We start from the raw sequence: 15,873 nt of genomic DNA on the forward strand, positions 1-15,873 counted from the left end.
CCATACCTCTGTAATTTTTGCAGTAACCTACCATGGGGTACCTTATCGAATGCCTTGCTAAAATCCATATACACCACATCTACTGCTTTATCCACTTCCTTGGTCACCCTCTCAAAGAACTCAATAAGGTTTGTGAGGCACGACCTGCCCTTCACAAAACCATGCTGACTATCCTTGATCACATTATTCCTATCCAGATGTTCATAAATCCTATCCCTTACAATTCTCTCTAAGACTTTGCCCACAACAGAAGTGAGACTCACTGCCTATAGTTACTAGGGCTGTCCCTACTCCCCTTCTTGAACAAGGGGACCACATTCGCTATCCTCTGAACAAGGGGACCACATTTGCTATCTGATGTCCTAGGCTCCCAACCAAGCCAATCACAAAGTCCTCCAGAAACTACCACTCATATCCTCAACCACTTACCTGAGTCGTAGACAGCAAACTCTTGGTGCTCCACATTTGACTCCCAGCCATAAATGCTGGCTGTCTTAAAGTGTGCAAGTAATTGGAACAATGCTGTTAGAATGGTGGCACGGTGGCTCAGTGGTTCGCACTGATGCCTCACAGTGCCAGGGACCCAGGTTCGATTCCAGCCTCAAACGACCATCTGTTTGGAGTTTGCATGCTCTCCTCATGCCTGTGTGAGTTTCCTCCAGGTGCTCCGGTTTCCTCCCACAATCCAAAGTTGTACAGGTCAGGTGAACTGGCCATGCTAAATTGCCCACAGTGTTAGGTGCATTAGTCAGGGGTAAATATAGGGTAGAGGAATGGGTCTGGGTGGGTTACTCTTCGGAGGGTCGGTGTGGACTTGTTGGGCTGTAGGGAATCTGTAGGGAATCTAGTCAATATCCACTGAGGATTTATGCTAATCAGTCACTGAAGATCTGGCAACCAATGTGTGTCATATTTTGGCCTGAGAAAGGTCACTGGTTGCAAAACATGAACTCTGTTTTTGTCTTCACAAATGCTGCCAGACCTGTTGAATTTCTCCAGCACTTTCTGTTTTGTTCCAGGACAAAGAACCTCTCTTGATTGGTGTCCAATCCTCCATCTTCAATATTCACTGTCTTCACCAATACAGCAAGTTACAGAAGCTTCCAAACTCATGACCTCTATACAGGGCTGTGAAGGATAAGGACAGCACTTATTTGGGAACACCACCATATACAAGCTCCCATCCAACCCACATACCATCCTGACTTGGAGCTACATTGCTGCTGCTAGTGTAAAATCTTGCTAATAGTCCACTATATGGACTGCTATGGTTCAAGAAGGCAGGTCACTCAAGGATATTAAGGACAGGCAACAAATGTTGGCCTTGCCAGCAACATCATAAAAAATCTAATATTGTTCAAATTACCATAATCCCTCAATCACTTCCAATAACTTCTACCACTCAGCTCTCATATGTTACACTTAAGTGTTTTATCTCTTCCACACATATTTAGTACTGTTCGAAGCTTAACCCAGATTCCATGGCTTACATCAACTGCCAGTCACAGCAACATCAGTCAGATAGATATACAATACATACAGACACATTTTACACCTTTTTGCAAGCCAACAGGAGACAGGAACAAACCAGGAGCAGAAAGAATATGATGCTCACCATTATTGGGATGGCCATTGCTGAGAGCATAGCCAGTGACAAAGCTAAAACATCTGACAATGTTAGCATTCTCATAACTGATTCTCTTCCCCATATTCCCCACCTCCTTCCACTCACCTGCATTTAAAAGCTCCATATGGCATCAGCATGCATAGTTTCCCCTGCTACAAACTGGGTTCAATTCCAGTCTTGGTGATTTTTTTTGGAGTTTGCACATTCTCCCCGTGTCTGTGGGGGTTTCCTCCAGGTGCTCCAGTTTCCTCCCACAACCCAAAGATGCGCAGGTCATGCTAAATTGCCCATAGTGTAGGTTAGGTTAGGTGCATTAGTCAGGGATGTGTAGGTTAGGTGCATTAGTCAGGGTTAAATGTAGGGTAATAGGGAAGGGAAATGGGTCTGGGTGGGTTACTTTTTGGAGGGACAGTGTGGACTTGTTGGGTTGAAAGACCTGTTTCCACACTGTAGGGATTCTATGACAAACAAATGCTTGTGCATTTTTCCCTTCATATAATCAACATGTGCCATGTGACCAAGCAACAGACTGAATTAATGAGCACATAGTGTCATCACTTGATTTTTTACTCACAGCCATCAGCTCAGATACTGTGTATATGGTTTCAGTAGATGGTAAGACAGCAAGGATGAGTTATTGCAAACAACATGGTAAGGAAGGTTAGCATTTGGCCAGCATTTGGGTCTGTAGTCACATGTAGGCCAGACCTGGTAAGGACAGCAATTCCCTTCCCTAAAAATTCTTGTTGCACTGGAAAGATTGCAGAAAGCCTGCAAATGTCAAAGAACATGGAGGAGTTGAGTATCAAGTTGAGCAGTATTTGAGAGCTGATGTTTCAGTTTCCATTACAGCACAACAAACCACTACCCAATATCTGTATGCTGTAGTGTGGAAACTTCTATCAGCTATCATGGTTGTGGGTTATACTGTGTAAAGGGACATACAGGATAACACAGCAGCCCAGAAATCTGTTCTCTCAACAGGTTACTATGATTGTTCAGCTACTGCTCCAGGTAAATGCTGCCATGGGCCACAAACTCTCTCAGGCTGACAGGATTCATTTTTCTACCACAGCAACACTGCAACTTAGTTGCTTGGCAACAAAGCCACCCAGAATGCTACTGCCCAAGCTGAGCTGATACAATTGGCAGCCAGGCCTTCCAGACTCATGATGGTCATTTTCTAAAACCATCTGCAGTCTCCCCTACTGAAATACAAGCTTTCCACCATCCATGCTGTGATCACTGAGATCGCACTAGAATAACCAAAAGTACAGAGAAGACAGCCATTAACAGAATAGCTCAGTTGGTTAGGTGGTTGGTTTACAATGCAGACTGATGTATGGGTGGGTTCAATTTTGACAGTGACTGAGGTCACTATGTAGGTCCTTCCTTCTCAACCTTGCCAGTTGCCTTGGGCAAGGTGACCCTCAGGTTAAACTTGACACCAAGTTATCTCTCTCTCTAATGAGAGAGTGGGCCTTGGGGACTTGGCTATTTGATTTGAAAAGGTTGCCATTTTTATGTGGCACTGGTACCAGTTCTGGGGCAGGCAGGAGTAATACCAACGGGACAGGCTTGATCTGAACCAGGATGGCTGCTGGTGCCTCAGAAAAAGCGTAAATATGGAGTTGACATAGGTTGGGGGAATCAAAAGGGATGCCATAAAGTCATAGAGACGTACAGCATGGAAACAGGCCCTTTTGGTCTGTTGCTTGTTGAATGATAGTGATTAGTTACAAATTATAATAGCTAGTTAAACATTGTTACCGAGGCTTTTGGCAAACACAGATGACACCTCTGTCCCCTTCAAGATCAAGAGTTATTCTCCCAAATTCCCACCTAAGATAATACTACTTCATCTGATTAGGTAGGACTTAGTGCAGGCTCCAACATTAACCCTTTCAGAACCTTTGCAATCCACAACATTTCTCTCCCAGGCTTATTTTCCCATAGTTAACATGTGCACATTCATGTACATAATTACAGTAACCATAATCATATCTCTCCTCCAAGTTTTTGAAGTGACTAGAGGTTTTGCAATTCTTCCAGAGCACAGTTTCTTTGGATGTGAATGACTGGAATGTCCTTGTCTTTAGGACTGTTGACATTGATTCTGATCTTGACCTTGTGTAGTCTGTAAACTGTCACTCTTCTGGATCACTTGGATATCCTTTGTGAAGATGTTACTCGTGTTAATCCATGTAGTTGACCCATATACTCTTTGTGGGACCTTAATCTCATGAATCTCTTCAGCAGAGGAACTCTTCCTGGCTGAATTAATGCCTATAATGCCACTTGGGAGATTTTAACCTCATGAATTTCTACTGATGGTCTCTTGACAAGTTGGATGACAAGTTTGTTCTTGGACCAGTTGTTCTCTGACTGTCCTCTCTTTGAATAAACTTGGCATAACTTGTACAAAGTTAAAAATCATACAACACCAGGTAACAGTCCAACAGGTTTGTTTGGAAGCACTAGCGTTTGGAACACTATCCTTCATCAGGTGGTTGCGCGCTCCAAAATCTAGTGCTTCCAAATAAATCTATTTGACTATAACCTAGTATTGTATGATTGTTAATTTTATACACCCCAGTCCAACACCAGCACCTCCAAATCATGGCACAACTTGGCTTCTCTGTTTGCTGCTTCTTAGAACGAGTGAAACAGCTGCTACCTCAGGGACATTGCGGACAAGATATTTGTGCAAACTCAAAAGCGAAAAGAGCTAATTATAAATCATATACAAAACCCTGTTAGGCCCCACCTGGCATATTGTGAACAGATCCAGGCACCGCACTTTAGGAACAATATATTGGCCTTGGAGGGAGTACAATGCAGGTTTACAGGAATAATACCCGGATTTCAGGGTTTAGGTGATAAGGAAGCATTATACAAATTAGGGCCGTTTTCTCTAGGTCAAGGGGTGACCCAGTCAAAATCTTTAATATATTAACAGGAAAAAACAAGGTTGATGAAGATAAACCACCTCCACTGGTTGGAAGTTCTAGAACTAATCAGCATAGTCTAAAAATGAGGGCCAAACCTTTCAGGAGAGTTGTTAGGAAGCACTTCCACAGGCAAAGAGGATTGTAGAAATTTGGGACTCACTTTTAGAAATGGAAGTTGATGCTAGATCCATAGTTAGTTTGAAATCTGAGATAGACATGTCTTTGTTAAGCAACAATAATAAGGGACATGGACCAGAAGCAGGTATATCAGGCAACCCTGATCTCATTGAATGGTAGAACAGGCTCATGGGGCTGAATGGCCTACTCCTGTTCCTATATATATATTCTCAATTCTTTTATGCTCTTTGTGCTGTACAATGTTTGTAAAATACTAGTAATCTGGAGATGAAAGTATTATGCAACCTGGACAATGTAACTTCATATCTGCAGCAATAATCTTTGTTTCTTTTGCCATGATATTTGATCGGATAAGACAGTGACACTGGCTCCTGTATGTGAATGAATGACAGAGCCACTGATGGAAACAGGTCTGTCACACTTGATTTGTGTGGATCACAAATTTAGCCTCGGAATGCATTTGCTATCTTTTCTGACACTGTGTCTCTATCTCATTATCACCTATATAAGACTAGGCATTCGTTTTTTGCTGCTCTGAAACCATACCTTACTTCCATATTTCCTCTGAAAGTGACCTACAGTTTGAGAAATGGAGCATTATTTTGCAATATTTGGGCACTGCCCATATGTGAGAGACTTAGTAGCTGCAATTTGGCCCACTTTTTGTTGGTTTATTATGTGTTTCTTTAGAGTGTTCATTCCTTATAAAGTGCATAAGTTCTGTAGTTCTCCCATGATAAGGTTGATACTTCCTCTCCGGATTTGTTTGTGAATGTTCCTGGTTACTGCCTCGCAACAAAATCTAAACACCTTCCCAGTCGAAAGAAAACTGGACTTTGGAGAAAGCTGCTCCATATCTGAAGAACTGTTTTCTCCCAGATTTCCAATCCTGTTTTCTACTTGGACCCTCTCTGATATTAAATCTTGAGGGTAGTATTGCTTCTCCTACAGTGTATTCTTGATGTGATTATTTGTTGTTCTTAATTTACAGCTTTTAAATCTGCAACATCACATTTGTTGAAAACTTTTATTTCTGTAATCAAAAAAACTATTTTATTTCCCTGCCTTTAAAGATTTTGAATCGCACAGTTTAGCAAAGCTAATTATTTTCTTTTATTCCATGCTTTCAATTCTATTAAATAGATACACAAATGAATTTACTGCTTACTGGGTGTTTTGTGTTTGAAATGGTGGTTTTCTGACTTCTGCAGGCAAAATGGAGCTTTTTTTTCCCCATGGGCAAAAATGGAGGTTTTCTATTTTTCCGTGGGCAAAATGGATGTATTCCATCTTTCATGGCCTAATACACAATGTACATCCTTTTTTGAGAGATCAAAGTATTTCCCCTTGCCCAACATGGATTTTTAACTTTACTCATGGTACTTCAATACATTTGCTTCCTAGCCAAACCTCAACACGGGAATGGTCCTAAAGATGTTTGTTTCCTGATGGAATCTGTAACTGCCATGTCTGACTAGTCTAAGCTTTCTCTAGGCCACACTGCCTTTACTGTGCAGGTCTGGAGTAAATTCTGTATCTCCCTTGTTGGTCTTTCCCTGAGTTCCTGCTGACTGCTTATTTGTTCAAGCACTCACAGCTACTGACTGTATGAGTAATTGTTAAAGTGGTGAAGTCTTTAAAGCTATAAATTCATTTGGGTTTCTGGAATTTTTTTTTCTCCTGAGTCCAATGCATATTTTTTCATCTTTGTACCTTGTTTAAAGAAACAATGCCCACCACTGATCACCTTGTGATATTTGTGGATAGAAGGATGCTGCCACAAATCTTCTTTCCTTGGCTGGTTTACATTGGTAAAGGAATTATCACTAGAGAGCAGTAGCACAAAGATGCTCTTTTCTGAACAAGATATAGTTTATTTAATGATTAGGTACAAGTTACACCCTCTAGTTAGGCATTATTACCATGGACTATTAGGAAACATAGATGACAAAACTTTTCTTTAATGGGAAACTGGGAGGAATGTGTGGTAGTTCAGTGTTGCTGTGAAGCAGTCTGGGAGGAGCTTATAGAATGTAGACTAGGAAACCAGACCAGAGCAAAGACGCAGCAGCAGTTGGAGATAAAAAGAAAACAATGGCAGAGAGCCCCTTTAACCTGTTCCTAAGAGTCAGATTTGAAGTGTGAATCACAGAAAAAACAGGTAAATGTTAGGCGAGTATTTGATCAGTTGTTATTTTGACTGGTCAAGTGGTTTAAACTAGGAAGAGATGTTATTGTAGCCGAAGATTACAATGAGAAATTCACATTTAAAATGTATAAAATTCAAAATTATTAATTAAATAGCATAGGGATGGCTGAGGAGGCAATGTGTGGCAGCTGTAGTATGTGGGACCAGCAGATGACTGATAAAAAGAGAGATTGCTGATTATGAAGTTAAATTGTCAAGAAAAGAAAAAGAGCATTTACAGGTATATAAAAACAGAGCAGCTAAAGTGAGTATAAGACCTTTGTAGGGTACAACTGGGGTTTGACAACAGGAAACAGGGAAATTGAAACAAACATTTTGATTTGGTCTTGACAGGGGAGGACACTGTAAACATTTCAAAGATACAGGATAAGCAAGGTACTAATAGAAGGAAAGGTCTTGAAATAGTCTCTATCAGAGGGTCAAATTAGTTGACAAACTAATGAGACTGAATGCAGACAAGTCACCAAGACCTGACAGACTGCACTTGCAGGTTTTAAAGGAAATGGCTTCAGAGATCAGTTGAAATATTCCAGATATCACTGAATTCTGGGAGAGTTCCAATACATTTGAAAACTGCTAAAGTGATGCTGCTGTTGAAGATGGGAGGGAGGCAGAAAGCAGGAAAATAGAGGCCAGTTAACCTAACATCTGTCATTATTAAGGCAGAAATAGCAGACCATTTGGAGTAGCTTAACAGAATCAAACAATAAAGGTGGCAGTTCAAAGGAGATTCACTAAGCTGATTCCTGGGATGCACAGTTTGCATTATCAAGAATGGCACAACTGGTTAAGCCTAATTCCATTACAGTTTAGGAGAATGAGAGGTGACCTTATTGAAACATACAAGATTCTGAGGGAGCCTGACAGCGTAGATGTTGAGAAGATTTTTCTACTCATGGGTAATCTCGAACTGGGGAACAGAGTTATGAAACAAAATATGCAGAATTGCAGATGAATTGAGATACTGAGTACACTCTCAGTGTGTTGCATATCCGAAATGCCCTACTCCAGGGAGATTGTTGAGGTTAGATCACTGGAAATATCTAAATAGCAAGCAGATTGATTTTTGAAATATTGAGAAGTTGAGGGTTACGATGAACTTGGGAAAAAAGAGAGCTGAGGCCCTGGTAGATCAACCAGGCCTTTGTATAATGTTGGGCAGGCTTGAGAAGCTGAATAACCTACTTCTGCTCCTATTTCTTATGTTCACAATCCAGACCCCATCTTCCAATTTCCCCATCAAAGACTGTGTGACATCAACATAATACAACAGTAACTATTTCAGAACCATGTGCTTATATAACACCCCACACTGGCAGGTGAATGGGGTATCTTTTCAGTTGTTGAATTTTTTGTTCAGCTATACAAAATTAAGAGAGCCTTTTTCCTCAAGCACTGTTACCAAAATGACAACAATGGGATCAATCTACATGCAATGTTGATTGGCATCATGATGCATCTCTTCTGTATACATAAACAACCACTTAGTACATTTGCAGCACAAATGTACCACCTGGTGCAATTCATCCCTTAAGTATCACATACTCATTGGAGCTAATCAACAGGCACTAATAATCCAATTTCTCACATGTCTACAACCTACAGCCTGCTCGAGTAATAGTAAAGCATAGCACAGTAAATAAACTAACGTAACACAGGGTTCATTTGGTCTTTATGTATTGTATGATTTTCACTCCACAGACTTCATTCTAAATAGATAATAATTTGCAACTCAAATCCAATAATCAGGAACAACACATTTATAGAATTGCAATATTAATGTTTCAGTCTTGCGTTCTAATTTCAGTTAATAAATCACTTTGAGGCAGTCACAATAATTAACTGCAGAAGTATTAAATGATTGGTGCATTTCCATAACTGATTGTCATAGATCTCCACCCACACTCAGCACCTCAAGGAGTTGTGATGATGATGGAAGGAACATTTGCATACTGAGTAACATACATTTCATGGGTTTGTGTGAGTCTTGTAAAGTATTATAACTTGTGAAGTCTGCTTTACCACAGCACATAATGAATCCTACTGAAGAGGCAATAATTAAATATGACAGGTTTGCAGTTCAGCTAATTAAACAGTTTGACTCTGGAAGAGACGCCAAGATGGCTCGAGGTGTAGTCTTCATTTTAATCTTGAGCAAGAAGCTTTTTTTATTGAGCACACTAGCACATAAACCCTAAATCTGACTTGCCATGTCTAGCATTGTATCTTGAAGAAAGTATTTTGGAGAATGCTGGAGATCAGAGCTTAAAAATGTGTTGCTGGAAAAGCGCAGCAGGTCAGGCAGCATCAAAGGAACAGGAGAATCAACGTTTTGGGCATAAACCCTTCTTCAGGAATGAGGAGGGTGTGCCAAGCAGGCTAAGATAAAAGGTAGGGAGGAGGAACTTGGGGGAGGGGCATTGGGAATACGATAGGTGGAAGGAGGTTAAGGTGAGGGTGATAGGCCGGAGAAGGGGTGGGGGCGGAGAGGTCGGGAAGAAGATTGCAGGTCAAGAAGGCGGTGCTGAGTCTGACGGTTGGGACTGAGAAAAGGTGGGGGGAGGGGAAATGAGGAAGCTGGAGAAATCTGCATTCATCCCTTGTGGTTGGAGGGTTCCTAGGCAGAAGATGAGGCACTCTTCCTCCAGGCGGAGTGGGAGGGGTATTTAAAGTGTTCAGCCACAGGGCAGTACTGCATCCGCTGCACCCGATGTGGCCTCCTATACATTGGGGAGACAGGCCGCCTACTTGTGGAATGTTTCAGAGAACACCTCTGGGACACCAGCACCAACCAACCCAACCGTCCCGTGGTTGAACACTATAACTCCCCCTCCCACTCCGCCAAGGACATGCAGGTCCTTGGCCTCCTCCATTGGCAGACCATGGCAACACGGCAAGCCTGGAGGAAGAGCGCCTCATCTTCCACCTAGGAACCCTCCAACCACAAGGGATGAATGTAGATTTCTCCAGCTTTCTCATTTCCCCTCCCCCCACCTTTTCTCAGTCCCAAACCTCAGACTCAGCACCGCCTTCCTGACCTGCAATCTTCTTCCCGACCTCTCCGCCCCCACCCCCTCTTCAGCCTATCACCCTCACCTTAACCTCCTTTCACCTATTGTATTCCCAACACCCCTCCCCCAAGTTCCTCCTCCCTATCTTTTATCTCAGCCTGCTTGGCACACCCTTCTCATTCCTGAAGAAGGGCTAATGCCCGAAACGTCGATACTCCTGTTCCTTTGATGCTGCCTGACCTGCTGCGCTTTTCCAGCAACAAATTTTTAAGTTTAGCATTGTATCTTTTCTCAAAACAAATACTTACCTACCTACAAGAATAAGAAAGTCAAGGTCAATCAATCATACCTTAGCTGGCAACTATTCCTTTAAGGGCAGAGAATTTAGATTCATACTCAAAAAGCTAAGAGAAATTAAGCAGATGCTTGGTTAACCAGGTATTTACAAATCAATAAGAAATGTCAATATGAACCATAAGCAATAGTTTCAAAAACCAACAATATCTGCCATGGAGAACACCATGATCGATTTTAATTTCCAGTTTAAATAAACTAATTAGTCCAAAAAGATAAATTTCTGATCACTATTAATAGGGCAGTAACAACCTCTGAATTGAGATCTTTATTACCTCCTCCTACAGTCAAAATGTCAAGAGAAATAAATAACTAGGAACGAACAAAATTCTACAGAGCCACCATTTGACTGACTAGACCAACAAAATTGGAGCACTGTAGATGTTTACAATCTGGAATGCCATGATCATGCCATCTTGATGTATTTAATGCACAGCAGCACTGCCACTTAGGAGTTTAATATTTGAATTGAAGTCTATATTGGCCAACAGATGGAATATATTGAAAGTTCTTCACTGCAGTACTAAAATGCACTAAGCTGAATGAAAATGACAGCAGTCATATTAAAGATTAACTGTGCAGCAGCTGAATAAAGCTTTTTGTGGTTCATACTTTAACAGAAAGGCACAAACAATTCTGTTACTATAAACCTGCAGGAAAGATGAAGCTGACACAATATCACAAAGACACCAGAATGCAGAATGACATCATAAATGAAAAAAACAGAAATATTTCAAATCCTTTCCATTAAGTAATTTCATTCTTTTACCCAAAAGCAGAAAGAAGCTGCCAAGTTTAACTAAACTGTTTGCAGCCGAACAAGCTCTCAGGATTTATAGACCATGCTGCAGCACTTTTAAGATGTTTCCTGTTCAGTGCAATCAGTAGTTAAAAACTTAAAAAGCAATCCACTTACCTCACTGTTAGCCGGCTGGATGTGAGAGATGCATTTCTATGTTGGGAATGTAATGAACTAGCAGGACTCCTGCCCTCCACAGCCTTTCAGCAGTCTGTGAAAAAGAAGTCTACATTAGTGACCACAACCACAAGAATGAAGCTCACGCCCCCAGCCTCTGTAGCCAGTAGCACAGGATTTTGCATGGAAGCTGAAGCCAAGCAAAGACAACTTGATTTATCTGCCTGAAATCCAGCCCGAATCTTGGCAACAAACTGACAAAAGACTTGCTGCCTATTTTAAATGGACACTAATGCCAAGTACCAACAGTGCTGCTTTAATTAACTCTCTAGGGAAGGTTTTAAATTAGAAAATGTCAAATAATGTGTGATTAAGCAGGGATATGAAATGACAAGGTCCTAGTTTTCTGATTGAAAGAGGAAACAGATCAAATTTGAGGCAACCTCAGCACCACGTTTATTTCAGCTTCAAACAAATTATTTATGCTTATTTTGTTCCTGCCAGTTGGCAGCATGAGAACAGTATGATCCTCTTTACATGACAATACCATTAGTTTAATAAGTTGCATTTTTCAATATGCTCTAATTATCCAACCACTATCACTTGAAGCAACATTGGATAAAGCTAAAATTATTACACAGCAAAATGTCAGAGAATCATTCTATATTGTTAGTCACTATTCCAGACAAGCTCAACTGACTTCGGCTCACCTTCTCAACTTCAAACAATAATTACAAGGATTTGTAAGGATTTTTTTGAAAAGTCTAATGGGAATAACAACAAACAAACTTAAAGACATTTGGATCATTAGCAGCAGGTAACAAAATTAGTTAAGTTTTAAAAACCTGCTGGTAAGAGCCACAAATGTGGAGAACCATCATTGTTAGCTGATTAAGAAGCTGGCATCCTTATACATTACACATTTTTGTAGTACTGCCTGCCAGAATACTAATTAGAAAATAGAATCCCACTGAGGTAACCTAGGAATCAGGCAGCATTTTGTTCAAAGCAGGTTAAATCAGGAGCCAATTAGTAATTTTTCAAAATATACAATACACCTTCCAAATTCATACCTGAACAACCATTTTGGGTGTGAACTTACACTCAGCAAAAATAAAATTGATGATATTCTAGACACAGAGAAATGTCATTAAAATATATCCTGAGCAGTAGGATTGTTCAAAACATCTAACTCATTGGACTAATTTCTAACCATATTCTAACTCCCAGTGTACTTCATGTATTCGGCTAGATAACATCTCATTTACTTGTGACTTCTGTTGTGTGCTTCTCCATGGATAATCAATACAACAGATGCCCAAATAAAGGTAAATATTGGCGTCTGAACCAGTACTGATTGAGCAGCTTTCTAATGTTTACTCACCACTTTGTGTGAGATTAAAGGGAAAGGTATTTGCCAAATAGGATACGGCCAATCTGTGGCGAAGGAACTGAATTAGTGAACTACCAATTTCCAAATGGAGGTTAATGTGCAGGTCATTTGTTGTTATGTCTCAGAAGTACTCAAGTCTGGTATACAATGACTGTCTCACTTCTGAAATCTCACACATTAGAAAAGAAATCAAACGAACAGATCCACTTTTTAAAACTTCAGGTAGCCAGTATAAATCTTATTTTAATAAACAAGAAAAAATTCCAAACAAATTGCAATGTACAACCAAATATTTAATACCGTCTGAAAACAGGATTTTAGGAAAGGAGAGGAAGGCATACTTTCTTTCGAAGACAAACTAAAAATATTTTCTGCCTTCTGCTAAATCGAATGCTTGAGACATAATGGTCCATTAGTGAAAGTAGCCTGCAAGCAGCACGTGTGTCCCACTGGAAACACTGTCTGCAGACTGCTGTGGCTTCAATAGCCAAAGTGGCCTTTGAATTACTGAGTTGCGCACTCAGGGAATCCTGGTAATGAAAGAAAAACAGAAGAGCTTGCAAGTATAAGCCTGGGGTGTGGTAATTCAAGAAGCCAAAGCTTTGGGCCATGAATAAAGTCTTTCAGTACAGCCCAGTAAAGGCAAGAGCACACAAGAATTCCAGGTCTACCCTCTGGGGTAGGCATTGGACAGATGAAGACAGATCCAAATGTCAACTTTCCTTACTTCTTGGTAAAGTTTATGAATGAAATTTAATAATAGCTACAACAGTAAACCAAAGACATTTGTTAAGACTGCCTATTTGAAGATAAGAATGAAACTACACAAAAATACAAACCTCAAAATAGTTTACAGGATGACTGTAGTGGGCTAATATATTGGCAGGGAGATTTGCTAGAGCTGCTCAGGAGGATTTAAACTAGTAAGGTGGGGGTGGGGGGGGGGGGGGGGGGGGGGTAGGTGGGGGAAGGAGGGTGGCGGGACCCAGGGAGATAGTGAGGAAAGTGATCAATCTGAAACTGGTACAGTTGAGAACAGAAGCGAGTCAAAACAGTCAGGGCAGACAGGGACAAGGTAGGACAAATAAATTAAACCGCAGTTATTTCAATGCAAGGGGCCTAACAGGGAAGGCAGATGAACTCAGGGCATAGTTCGGGAACATGGGACTGGGATATCATAGCAATTACAGAGACATGGCTCAGGGATGGGCAGGACTGCCAGTCAGGATACAAATGCTACAGGAAGTGCAAGGGAGGCAAGGGAGGAGGGGGAGTGGCGTTTTTGATAAAGGATAGCATTACAGTTGTGCTGAGAGAGGATATTCCTGGAAATACGTCCAGGGAAGTTATTTGGATGGAACTGAGCAATAAGAAACTGATGATCAACTTATTGGGATTGTATTATAGACCCCCCCTAATAGTCAGAGGGAAATTGAGAAACAAACTTGTGAGGAGATCTCAGCTATCTGTAAGAATAATGTGGTGGTTATGGAAGGGGATTTTAACTTTCCAAACATAGACTGGGACTGCCATAGTGTTAAGGGTTCAGATGGAGTGGAATTTGTTACGTGAGTACAAGAAAATTTTCTGATTCAGTATGTGGATGTACCTACTAGAGAAGGTGCAAACTCGATCTACTCTTGGGAAATAAGGCAGGGCAGGTGACTGGTGTCAGTAGGGGAGCACTTTGGGGCCAGTGACCATAATTAAATTAGATTTAAAATAGTGATGGAAAAGGATAGACCAGATCTAAAAGTTGAAGTTCGAAATTAGAGAAAGGCTAATTTTGATGGTATTAGGCAAGAACTTTCAAAAGTTGATTGGGGGCAGATGCTCGCAGGTAAAGAGATGGCTGGAAAATGGGAAGCCTTCAGAAATGAGATAACGAGAATCCAGAGAAAGTATATAGTTGTTAGGGTAAAAGAAAAGGCTGGTAGGTATAGGGAATGATGGATGACTAAAGAAATTGAGGGTTTGGTTAAGAAAAAGAAGGAAGCATATGTAAGGTATAGACAGGATAGATAGAGTGAATCCTTAGAAGAGTATAAAGGAAGTAGGATTATACTTAAGAGGGAAATCAGGAGGGCAAAAAGGGGACATGAGATGGCTTTGGCAAATAGAATTAAGGAGAATCCAAAGGGTTTTTACAAATACATTAAGGACAAAAGGGCAACTAGGGCCCCTCAAAGATCAGCAAGGCACCCTTTGTGTGGAGCCGCAGAAAATGGGGGAGATACTAAACGAATATTATGCATCAGTATTTACTATGGAAAAGGATATGGAAGATATAGAATGCAGGGAAATTGATGGTGACACCTTGCAAAATGTCCATATTACAGAGGAGGAAGTGCTGGATGTCTTGAAATGCATAAAGGTGGAAACATCCCCAGAACGTGAACAGATGTATCCGAGAACTGTGCGGGAGGCTAGCGAAGTGATTTCTGGGCCTCTTACTGAGATATTTGTATCATCGATAGTCAGAGGTGAGGTGCCGGAAGACTGGAGGTTGGCTAACAGGGTGCCACTGTTTAAGCAGGGTGGTAAGGACAAGCCAGAGAACTATAGATCAGTGAGCCTGATGGTGGTGTTGGGCAAGTTGTTGGAGGGAATCCTGAGGGAGAGGATGTACATGTATTTGAAAAGGAAAGGACTGATTAGGGATAGTCAACATGACTTTGTGCATGGGAAATCATGTCTCACAAACTTGATTCGAGTTTTTTGAAGAAGTAACAAAGAGGATTGATGAGGGCAGAGCAGTGAACGTGATCTATATGGACTTCAGAAAGGCATTCAACAAGGTTCCCCATGGGAGACTGGTGAGCAAGTTTAGATCTCATGGAATACAGGGAGAACTAGCCATTTGGATACAGAACTGGCTCAAAGGTAGAAGACAGAGGGTGGTGGTGGAGGGGTGTTTTTCAGACTGGAGGCCTGTGACCAGTGGAGTGCCACAAGGATCATGCTGGTCCACTACTTTTTGTCATTTACAGAAATGATTTGGATGTGAGCATAAGAGGTACAGTTAGTAAGTTTGCAGATGACACCAAAAGCGGAGGTGTAGCAGACAGTGAAGAGGGTAACCTCAGATTACAACAGGATCTTGACCAGATGGGCCAATGTGCTGAGAAGTGACAGATGGAGTTTAATTTAGATAAATGCGAGGTGCTGCATTTTGAGAAAGCAAATCTTAGCAGGATTTATACAGTTAATGTAAGGTCCTAGGGAGTGTTGCTGAACAAAGAGACCTTGGAGTGCAGGTTCATAACTCCTTGAA

At 41.1% G+C, this 15,873-nt stretch overlaps 1 protein-coding gene across 4 annotated transcripts in view; it reads right to left on the bottom strand.

Moving 5' to 3' along the window:
• The window catches only part of znf469 (zinc finger protein 469), a 345,185-nt gene that overhangs the window by 246,257 nt on the left and 83,055 nt on the right, over positions 1-15,873 (bottom strand). For 3 of the 4 annotated variants that reach the window (XM_072596117.1, XM_072596116.1, XM_072596113.1), the window contains exon 2: positions 11,207-11,300. The gene's annotated coding sequence lies outside the window, so the exon portion shown is untranslated. Of the gene's footprint in view, positions 1-429; positions 532-11,206; positions 11,301-15,873 lie in introns of those variants that run through there. The other variant, XM_072596115.1, reaches the window with a different exon arrangement.

The sequence above is a fragment of the Chiloscyllium punctatum genome, chromosome 26 (genome assembly GCF_047496795.1).
Source record: "Chiloscyllium punctatum isolate Juve2018m chromosome 26, sChiPun1.3, whole genome shotgun sequence".
Classification (NCBI taxonomy): domain Eukaryota; kingdom Metazoa; phylum Chordata; class Chondrichthyes; order Orectolobiformes; family Hemiscylliidae; genus Chiloscyllium; species Chiloscyllium punctatum.